We start from the raw sequence: 12,239 nt of genomic DNA on the forward strand, positions 1-12,239 counted from the left end.
TTCTTTCTTTCTTTCTTTCTTTCTTTCTTTCTCTTTCTTCCCTTCCTTCCCTCCCTTCCTTCCTTCCTTTCTCTCTTTCGTTCTGTCTCTCTCTTTTTTTCTCCTTTCATGACAGGCCTGGGTGCTGACCCTGAGCTCTTTTGCTGAAGGCTAGCACTTTGCCACTAGAGCCACAACTCATTTTTTCCCCCAAGTTAATTGGAGAGAAGAGTCTCACAGACTTTTCTTTAAAGTCATCTGGGATGGCTTTAAACCATGATCCTCAGATCTCTGTCTCCTAGGATTCCAGGCATGGGCCACTGATGCCTAGCTAACATGTTGTTTCTTGGGTCTCCAGGTGTTTGGTACAACACCACTCTGTTCTTTTCCCTGTTCCATAGTAAAAAAAAAAAAAATATGTGTGCCACAAAATAATGTCATTGCGTTTCCTTTTCCACAGAACTATTGCAACTTAATTCTTATCTTTTTGCAACATTTAAAGTACTGTTCTAGATTCTCCTCTCTGTCTCTGCCTTCCCTGTCATCATTAGGATGCGATTTCCTTGTGGTTGCCAATGAGTGAATTGAGTGGAAAATCAACAAATACCAACGTGGCTCTGAAGGAACACACATCAATGTTGTTGGAGCAGGCACCACTGACAATAGAACAGCCCACAGTGCCTTAAGCATTATGTAAATCTAAAGATACACTATTAGAGAAAGGTTAACGGAATGGCAGAATAGATTAGCATCTTTTACATGTTTGCATAGTCCCTTTGTGGAACTAAGATTTTCTCTCTTTCTCTCTGTCTCCTTCTGTGCCTATGTTTTTGTTTTTCTCTTTCTCTCTGTCTCTGTCTCTGTGCATCTCTGCATGTATCTGTGGCTAAGACTCTCTCTCTCTCTCTCCCTCTCTCTCTCCCTCTCTCATATAAATTTAGGATAAATCCAGGACAATTGTTTCCTTGCTGTCTCTCCCACCCATCCCATACCTCCTTCTGATGAGCCTTGTGCAAGTTTCCCTTGGTATCATTCTCAGTGAGAATCAAGGATTTGCCATCTCCACTCTCTGCTCTTTAAGTGGGTAATTGCAATCATATATGTAATCAGAGCCAATATAAAGCCAAGTTGCAGAAAATTATTTTACCACTGCCTCTCCCCTGGGATTGAAGTAGATTTATCTCTAGTTTTTTTATCGCCAACAACTGCTTTCCAATTAGGAATTCTTTTTTTTTTTTTTTTTTTTTGGCCAGTCCTGGGGCTTGGACTCAGGGCCTGAGCACTGTCCCTGGCTTCTTTTTGCTCAAGGCTAGCACTCTGCCACTTGAGTCACAGCGCCACTTGTGGCCATTTTGTATATATGTGGTGCTGGGGAATTGAACCCAGGGCCTCATGTATACGGGGCAAGCACTCTTGCCACTCGGCCATATCCCCAGCCCCCCAATTAGGAATTCTTAAAAGTTACTTACTCAATATGATTTTGTCCTTTCTGAAAATAAATGACTCTACCAAAAAGGAAAGAGTTGTTTATATTAGTTATAGGAAGCCTACAAAAATTCAAAGGTTGTTAAAACAACTACACCTTAAAGAGATTTTCCACATTTTTATTCCTAACATTACAAATAATTTTTCTATTCGAAGTTCAATGATTCTTATCACTGATAATTTAGACGTGGAAAAGAAAGGAAGAGCTTAATATTTTGGGTATATTCCTTTCTTTCTTTCCTTCCTTCCTCTTTCCTTCCTTCTTTCCTTCCTTCCTTCCTTCCTTCCTTCCTTCCTTCCTTCCTTCCTTCCTTCCTTCCTTCCTTCCTTCTTCCTTTCCTGCTTTCTTTCTTGTTAGTACTAGGTATTGAACTCAGGAACTGGGAACTATATCTTAGTTTTTTCACTCAAGTTGGTATTCTACCACTTGAGCCACATCTCTACTTCCAGTTTTTTGATGGTTAATTGGTATAGGTCTCTCAGTCTTTTCTGCCTGGGCTAGCTTTGAACCTTGATCCTCAGATTTCACCCTCTTAAGTAGGAAGGATTACAGATGTGAGCCACCAGCTCCCAGCTTAGTGTATTTTCTTACACTTCATTATATATATATTTATAATATGTACAATATACTAAAATATGATACATATTACTATATACATATACATACACATGTGGATATATCTTAGGTCAAATATATAACTTTGGTCATGGCTTTAAAGATATGCTCATTCAAAACTGCATTTTTCCTTCTTTTCTCTTTTCTGAAAGCAATTCAAGCTAATTGTTAAAAGTGCAGAAAAGAAAAATTCCAAGAATAAATGATAATGCCTCCTATATCTGCCGAGCAAAGATAATCATCAGAGTGACCATTTTAATTCATTTATTGGTAGTGGCTGTTCTCTTGGTTTTGTTTGGGAGAATCTGAGTGGGTAGGTGTGCCCAAGTGCATGCTGTTTTATTAGTTCACATGAGGTAGCATATCATATACTAATGTATATGCCTAGACAGCAGTCCATGCTGGTTCCTAGACAGAAAGCATACAGAGAATGCTTTAAAATAACAGTATCAGCCTTTGGGAGGTTTATGGCTCATGCCTAATTTATAAAAACAACCACAATGGCTCATTATTCCATATGGATTTCTTTGATTAACTGTTTTTAATTAAAAATTAATATTACATTTAGGAAAAAAAACATGAATGCACCAAGAGTGAACAAAGGGAAACAAATCTCTCTTATGTGGATATCCTGAGTCTCTTTACTCAGAAGTAACTACCGTTACCTTGCCTTCCTGTGAACATTTTTTCCAGTCTAGTAGAACAAATATGTATTATTGTCTACTGATAGGCAACCCATATGTATTATTGTCTTCTTAAGATATGGGTAGAATGAAGCTTTAATAATATTGTCTATATTATTATCCATTTTCATACAATTGGAGTTTGTTTTGTATGATATATTATACCATGATGCTTACATATCTGGAAATACACATATATAGATGTATAAATATTTATGTGTATTTCTGTATGCATATTTATATGTAAATAGTTATGCAAATTTATGCATATTATCATGAATATCAATCTTCCTTGGTAAGGTCAAATGTAAGTATAACATAACTGATTTAACCAGTTCCCTAGTAAGGGTTCAGTAGATGATCTTTCATGCTTTGCTGTGATGAGCAATATGGAATGCTTTGCATGTGGCAGCTAACCTGCTAGGTATAATTTCAGGGTAAATTAACATGGCCATCCTTGTACCATCTCAGATACTACACATTTAGAAGCACCCTGAACACATGTTGCTATCTTCAATACAGCAGTTTCTCATGTATGAAACAATTTTTCAACCATGTCTAAGGACTGTTATCTTACATCTGTTTACCAGTCTTTATTTATTTGTGATTTTCTGGGCTATATACTCTTATGTGTTTCTTTTGAGTGGTTGAGGATATATTTACTGTCTCTAAGGAATTATTTATCATTTAGGAAATTAGGTCTTTCTTCAAGACAATTTGTTACAAAAATTCTGTGCAGTGGATTGCCTTATGACTTTATGGTAAGTTTTTCATAAACACTACTTATTTATTGAACTTTAAAAATTATTTTGTAGCTACTGGACTTCACTTTGGTTACAAGTAGTCTACATGGCACCAAAATTGTTTCTTAACTATCTCATCATTTTCTTCTGTGCCAATAGTTTTGTAAAAAAAAAAAAAACACCTTTAATTTTTAATATACTTGAATTTTTTTTGGTTAAAGGAATGAGGTCATCATTCCGATTTATTTTCTTCTTTTCTATGTGTTTAGTATGTTCTTCAACATTATTAGAAACAATTCATCTTTTAGCCACTGATATGAGACAATTTTAATGTTTATATTGCTTTTCTATTGTATTCTATAATGAAGTATCACATATTTAGTAACATAGTAACATAAGCCTGATAGTTCTGGAGGTCAGAATTCTAAAATGGGTATTTAGTGGACATTCCTTCTGTATTACCAGACAATGCCTATTTCTTTCCTTTCCCAGCTTGGAGAAATTGTCCAGAATACCTTTAACTGTGGTGGGCCATCCCAATCTGCTCCACCCCTCACAACTCAGCTGATGCTTACTCTCCTGGCTTCCTCTTTCATTTATTTTCACCCTTGTAGTTTTAGAGGAAAGGCACCTGAATACTCCAGGCTACTCTCCACATCTCAAGATCCCTCTCCTTTGACTATATCTCAACTATCTTTTGCCTATACATTACTATATGCATAAGAATGACACATTCAGTAAACATTGTGCATATAGCTACAGGAGCATGAGCAGTATTGGCATATGGGTATCTATGGAGATCTTTATGCAAAATAAAATCATCTTCAGAATGGTGATTATCTCTATGGGGAGACAGAAATCACTGGAGGCTGTATGTTTATTGCTACTGCTTTATTTATTTTTAAAGAGATGGGAAGTAGAATGGTAAAATGTTGACATTCTCTCAGTCTGTGTGGTAGTCTCCAGGAGTATATTCTTTTCTACACATTGTGACCTTAAAATTGTTTGTTATTGTGGTAGGCTGAATAATGATCCCCCTCAAGAAAATGGTGGGGCATAAATCTCTTTAAGATTCAAATTTCAATTCTTTCAGCTCTACATACACAAAAATAAAGTGGCTGTATTTTCTTTAGGTCCACTTTTAATTGTTTATGGATCCTCCACATTGTTTTACAATTATATACTCCAACCAAAATCTGACCAGGGTACCAATTTCTCTATAGCCTTGCTAACAGTCATTTTAAAATATGAAATTAGGCCAGACACTGGTGACTCATGCATGTATCCTAGCTATTCAGGAGGCTACAAGCTGAGGATTGTGGTTCGAAGACAGCCTGGGCAGGAAAGTCCATGAGACTCTTATTTTCAATTAACCCCCAGAAAACTAGAAGTGAAGCTGTGGCTCAAGTGATAGAGTGCTAGCCTTCAGTAAAAGAAGCTTAGGAACAGCACCCAGGCCCTGAGTTAAGCCTCATGACTAACAAAAAATAAAATAAAACTATGAAATTATGCTTCACAAGACAATATGTTGGAAATTAACTGTACAACTCTGGGGGGGAGTATTGGGGAGGAGGGAAGGTTGGAGAAAAGTAAGGGATGAAGTTACAAGTTTGACAAGAAATGTACTGACTACATATGTAACTGTAACCCCTCCACTCTGTATATCACCTTGATAATACATTTTTTAAAGAAATTATGCTACATTGTGGTCTTAACTTGCATTTCTATGATAATTAGTGATGAACATCTTTTCACTTGTCTGTTAGCCATTCATTCATCATTTTAAAAGAAATTTTTTCAATATCTTTGCCTTTTATTTTCTGGTTCTTTTGATACACATGTACTAATCATCAACTATAGGGCAGCACCTCTGAGTTCTCTGTGTTTGACCATTTTTTTTAAGCAGATTATCATTCAAAAGGGTCTTTGATTTGTTTGCTTCCTTTTTGTTTTTGTTTTTTTTTGCTTTAGCTATTGGGTTTTGCTTGTGTGTTTGTTTATGTGGTACTGAGGAATCAAACCAATCAAACCAAGGGCTTCATGCATGCTAGGCAAGCACTCTACCACTAAGCCATATTCCCAGCTTAGCCATTGGGTTTTAAAAGTTCTTTATATGTTTTAGAAGCCAACCCTTATCAGATACATGATTTATGAGTCTCTTCTTTCATTCCAGTTTTTTTCAGTCTTGTGATTGTTTTCTTTGCTGGGCAGAAGATTCTTAATTTGATGTAGCAAGGTTTATTTATTTTTTTGTTTTATTGCTGCTTCTTTTGGCATCATATCTAATGAATCACTGAAGAGACAATGTCAAGTTGCTCTTAGAGCTCTTAGAAACTTAGAGCTTCAATCCGGAGTCCAAATACTTATCCCATTTTTATTTTTGTGTACAGTGAAAAGCAAGGAAGCCAGGATTTGGTGGCTCGTGTCTGTAATCCTAGCTACTCAGGAGGCTGAGAGGTAAGGAGCCTTGCAGTATGAACCAGCCTGGGCAGAAAAGTCCACAAGACTCTGTCTCCAATTAACTGGCACAATGCTGGACTACAGGTATATTTTAAGTGGTAGAGTGCTAGCCCCATGAGAAAATTAGTTGAACAGTTATGAGACCCTAACACCCTGTTGAAAACCAGTTAATGGCAAATTCATGGACTTCTTTCTGGGCTCTCTATTCAATTCAATTGATCTATCTGTTTGCACACACACGTGTGTGTGTGTGTGTGTGTGTGTGAGTGTGTGTGTGCGTGTGCTGGTGCCATTACTGGAGCTTAAACTCTGGGCCTAGGCACTGTCTCCAAGCTTTTGTGCTCAAGGCTAGCACCATATTACTTGAGCCGCAGCCCCACTTTCACCTTTTTGTGCATGAATAATTGGAGATAAGAGTCTCATGGGCTTTCTTGCCTGAGCTGGCTTTGAACTGTGATCCTCAGATCTGAGCCTCATGAGGAACCCTAGTTACTCAGAGGTGAGTCCCAGGCACCCAGCCTCTATCAGTCCTTTTTTTTTTTTTTTTTTTTTTTTTGGCCAGTCCTGGGCCTTGGACTCAAGGCCTGAGCACTGTCCCTGGCTTCCTTTTGCTCAAGGCTAGCACTCTGCCACTTGAGCCACAGCGCCACTTCTGGCCGTTTTCTGTATATGTGGTGCTGGGGAATCGAACCCAGGGCCTCATGTATACGAGGCAAGCTCTCTTGCCACTAGGCCATATCCCCAGCCCCATCTATCAGTCCTTTTAATTGGCAATACCACACTGGAATGTATCCTCCAAACACAACAATGGCTCACGTATGCAATGCATCACAGATGAGTCAGGATAAAAGGCACATGACTGTCTAAATTGATGCCGAAAAACCATTTGTGAAACCCAACATCCTTTTATAATAGAGAAAAACGTTCAGTTAATTAGGCGAGGAAAGACCTACATGGGATAGAATCAGGATCCAGCTTCTGGTTTGTGTGACTTCAAAACCCAGCCACACCTCTGGCATATGTAACAATAATAATAATAATAATAATAATGGCCTGATGTAAATTTTTTTTAAAGAAAATGGTAAGAATTACATAGCATACATTCACATACATCCACACATGCGTGCACACACATGGTCACATACATACATACACATACAGGCATGAATGAATCATTATAAAAAATAAATTCAATAAAAACATAGGCTGTAAAATCAACGTAACAAAATTAACTGTATTATCTTCCTGCATAACAGTAACAAAATGACTGAAAAGGAGATATTTTTAAAATCCCATTTACAAATATCAACAAAATACTTAGAGAAGGGATAAATTGAACCAATGAGGTGAATGATTAGGACATCAGAAAAAGCTATAAAATATTATCACTCAATTTGATAATCTGTTTCATCCATTTTCCTCCAAATGACATAATTTCATTTTTTTTGTGTGGCTGAGTAATACTCCATGGTGTGTGTGTGTGTGTGTGTGTGTGTATACATATGTACATATAGTTCCTTCTATTTATCCATTTATCGCCTAGTCTGATTCCACTGTTTAGCTATTGTGAACAAAGTTGCAATAAACAGGTATGCAGGGGTCATTCATGTACACTGATTTATTCTCTCTTAGATACTGGCCCAGGTATGGCATGGTGGGGACTGAAGGTGGGTCTACTTGTAGTTTTTGAGGAACCTCCATACTGATTTCCACAGCAAATTTGGGTTCCTTTCTCCTCCTACATGCTGTTTTCTGCTTTTGCATCATCTCCTCAGGCAAGTTGACATCAGAGTGCTCTCATTTCAAACAAAATGAGTATTCGAATGTTGTTCATTCAAAGGATGGGAAACCCATTCTTTAGCCCAGTGTCAATTGGGCTTATTTGAGTATTTTGACCAAATGCAGCAAATGACAAAACAAATGAATACATTTCAAAAAATATTTAAATTCTCCTGTTGCATTTACATGTAGCTCAGCTGATAGAAAAGCTTTTAGTCCCACTTTATTGTCAGCTGTGTTTTATTATGTGATCTGCTCAACTTCTTCTTGCCTGTAAATTGTGTAAAAAATTTGCCTTTCAAAAAAGCAAATGATGCCCCCCCCCAAAAAAAAAAGGTGGAGTGAATGTCTCTAACTTGAAGTGATCGAGTGAAAAATTAGATTTGGTGCTTTGAGATTAAAAAAATTCTCTTCAGAGGAAGTTTGAGCATCACTTTGGGAAGGCCCTTGTGGGCCTGAGCAATGGCAATCTCCACAGACCCATGGACCTGCAGCCGCCGAGGGCCTGCTAACACTTGATGGAGACACAGAATCACTTCAGAATGGAAACTCCATCTCCTTAGCTTGCTTCAAAATTTGCACAAAGGGGCTGAGAGCTTGTTGCTATTGGCCCTGTTCTAGAGCACAGGATAAGACATTACAGCAGGAGGTAGAAATGAGTTGGAGACCCATTCTTCTAATAGCATCAGGTTTAGTACTGAGTCTGGGATCTGGCTCCTAGCTTCCAGAGAGAGCCACCCTGTGGAAAACACACACACACACACACACACACACACACACACACACACACACCATGCTGGGCAGAGACACATGCTGTCTGCCTGTCTCTTGTCACTGGTGGAGCTGACAGTTTTATGTCCTCAGCCAGGGAGGAGCTGAGAGGAGGTGCCAGCAGAGTGCATCTCCATGACAAGGAAGCAAGATGGATGTTTTTATAGAGGAAGAAATGCACTGAACAAGGGAAATTAGGCAAAATGACCATAAAGGTCCCACATTGGCCAAACCAATTAGTAGATGTTTACAAAAGATAACCCCTAAGGTCAGATGGAACTGGCTTTGATGTTGATACCCTTGAGGAGGAAAACTGGATTAGCATCTTCCACACCCCAGTGCCATGGAAGAAGACCCCAGTCTCCCTTCTGCTCCTGACTCCAGCCAGCTGGGTGCCCTTTGGACAGGTGACTTAAAGTCCCAGGCATCTCTTTGCCTTGTCTGTTAAAGGAGAGGGTTAAAGGAGCTTGCAGTAAAGCTTCTGTGTAGCTCTGACATGCCAGAGATTCTTTATCAGTTCTGGAAATTCAGTTGCTCATTTGTTCCTGGGGATTTTCTGGGCCTTCTATGATTTCTCTTTATCTAGATTGAAAGGAGAGAGAATTTCTAATGCTTTGTATTTTGACTTTTTCTCAGCCACTGTGGAATGGGAGCCATTTAAATCTAAATGAGAACAAACTCTGGGAAAGGAGCTGGGGGGAGGTCCCAGCTGTCTGAGGAGGTTTGCTTTCATGTGAACCATGCCTCCTAAAGCCAACTGCTCTTAGCTCTGGTGTCAGCTCCACCAGGGCTGGGTAAAGTTGTATGGCTGTACTTGAATTTCTCATTTGCCCCAGCCATCATGCCAGTTAGTGATATAGCTTATTTTAATTGATGCTATCATCAGTTGTAGAGGAGCAGATATTAGTGTAGCAAAATGTTTCATAACCAGCTCTCCATGTGTTTCTGTAGAAATATATGAGACCACAACATATCACACAGCTGAGCATAATGCTGGGTCTCACCTGAGCATAACGCAGGTCTCAGTTTCTCCGGAAACACTCAAAGGAATCTCTTATGTCGAGCATTTTTTCCCAGAATCACAACCAGGTCAGTTTCTTGGTATGTGGAACATATCCCATAGATTTAAATATAGAAGTCCTGTATAGGACCATCTATTGAGGAATTACAGAGAAATACACAGCCATGGCAAAAAAGCAATTCAACGGTGCGAACTTGGATATTATTTGTATAAAATAGGTTATCAGCCGATAAGTTCAGATTACTTTTATTTAAATACAAAAATCCATTAAGGTATTAGTAAGTAATCTTTCTTCCCTTTACTTGCTATTCCTCCTCCTCCTTTTCTTTCCCCTCCTCCTTCAGTTCCTCCTCTTCTTCTTCTTTTAGTTTTTCTTCTTTGTGCTAGAATTTGAACCTTGTGCATGCTAGGCCAGAACCCTATCTATCACTGAGCTACACTCTCAGCCCTTTATTCTTTAAGGAAACTGAAAACATTGCAATTAGTTCTAGAATCACAAACCTAGCTATTTCTTCTCTTTTGTTTCTTCAGTTTTTTTGTTTTGTTTTGTTTTGTTTTTGTTTTGTTTTGTCAGTCCTGGGCCTTGGACTCAGGGCCTGAACACTGTCCCTGGCTTCTTTTTGCTCAAGGCTAGCACTCTGCCACTTGAGCCACAGAGCCACTTCTGGCCATTTTCTATATATGTGGTGCTGGGGAATTGAACCCAGGGCTTCATGTATATGAGGCAAGCACTCTTGCCACTAGGCCATATTCCCAGCCCCTAGCTATTTCTTCTCAACATTTACTCTGAGAACTGTCTATTAATTTTTTTCTTAAAATATTTAATGATTTACTTTACAGTTTGGGGCTAAGGAAGGGGGCACAATATTATTTTTGAAAACATAACATGTAGGTCCTCTCATTTTTATGACTGTTTTTTTCAGTAAGATGATTTTATTTTGTTTTATTTATTATACATAATTTCAGGCAAAAGAATCATAAACTAGATAAGATTGCAGAGGTTACAGTAAGAAATTTATCTGTTTAGATATTAATGATTTCTAAGAGTCAACCAAACTGATCAAAAGAGGCTATAACACTAGTCAAAATCATTAGGACCTAGCAACATTATGTTGATAAATCATAAATCACTTAAAAATAACAGAAATGGCTGGAACCAGTGGCTCCCACCTATAATCCTAGCCACTCAGGAAGCTGAGATCTGAGGATTGCAATTTGAAGCTAGTCCATGCAGGAAAGTCCATGACACTCTTATCTTCCAATCAGCTATCAAAAAGCTGGAAGTAGACCTGTGACTCAAGTGGTAGAGCTTTAACCTTGAGCAAAAGCAGCTCAAGGACAGTGCCCAGACCTTGAGTTCAAGTCCTAGGCCTGGTGTGCATGTGCGCGCACACACACACACACACACCACACACACGAATGAATGAATGATTCAAAGGGGGAAAAAGAGCAATAAATCATAGAATCTCATAGTTGGAAGGAAAGACCTTGTGGTTAAAATACATAAATAAATCCCGTTGGCAGAACTTAAAGCATTTTGCCAGTAAAATAACCAAGTAGACGTTTCTACAGCATGTCAATCAAATAAACCATTAACTAGAATTTTAAACTGAAGCTAAAATAGTTCTGGTTTATGCCATGGGCTCTCTTCTCTTCTTCTTTTCTCCTCTCCCCACCCTTCTTCTCTCATCCTTTCCCCTCTCCTTCCCTCCCCTCTCTCTCTGTCTCTCTATCTCTGTCTCTCACTCTCTCTCTCTCTGAGGTAGGTTTTTACTCTTATTTTTTTTAACCCAGGGCAGGTACTCTACCACGGACCTAGTCACAAACCTCCATCCCTTTTCTTGCCCTGGTTATTCTGAGGCAAGGTCTGGGTCTCAGAATTGCCTGGATACACATATGGACTGCAGTCCTCCTGTTTTTCACTTCCTGTTGTAGCTAGGAGGATGTGCATGCCTACCACTGTGCTCAGCTTCTTCCACTGAGATGGACTCTCCTGGCCTTTTCTGATCCCTTAAAATACTCCTCACTCCTCGATCCTCTCAACATTCACTTCCTGAATAGCTGGGATTGCAGGTGTGAGAACTCAGTGCTTGGCCCCACTGGTTATTCTTAAAATATATTTCAAAGGCTAAAGGTGAAAATTTTGGTGAGGCTTGCCGGAGGCCTTTTCTCTTTTTGATTTACTGGAAAAATAGAACTATATAATTTTATGTTGGTTTTTGCTGGAGAATTTTAGCAAGATCAGAGTCAAACAGACTGCTGGGCCTTATCCACAAGAGGTTCTGATTCAGTGGCTCCTGTATGGGCCCAAAGTACGCATTTCTCACCATTTCCTGCAGATGTAAATGCTAGTGCTTCTCCCAAGAGCAGATGTATGAACACTGTAGCTCCAGGAAACGGGCTGCATCCTGGGTGCATCGCTTCACTCAGCGCCTGCGCACATGCAGAAGCTGGGTTCCAAATGCAGTACGGCCTCCACGGCTCTGCAGGATTGCAAGCTTTGGTACTGAAACCTTGCTACTAACACGAAACTTTTTACACTACTGTGCAAAAGAAAAACACACATTTGCTAATTAGATCTAATTGGACAGATCTTTTATCAATATACCCCGGTGCTAGGTGGTTCAAAGAAAATCTGATATCCTTTTCCTTCTTGGTTCCATATCTCTCTCTCTCGACCAACACAAGCAAATTGTGAATCA

Source organism: Perognathus longimembris, chromosome 17 (assembly GCF_023159225.1).
Source record: "Perognathus longimembris pacificus isolate PPM17 chromosome 17, ASM2315922v1, whole genome shotgun sequence".
In the NCBI taxonomy this organism is placed as follows: domain Eukaryota; kingdom Metazoa; phylum Chordata; class Mammalia; order Rodentia; family Heteromyidae; genus Perognathus; species Perognathus longimembris.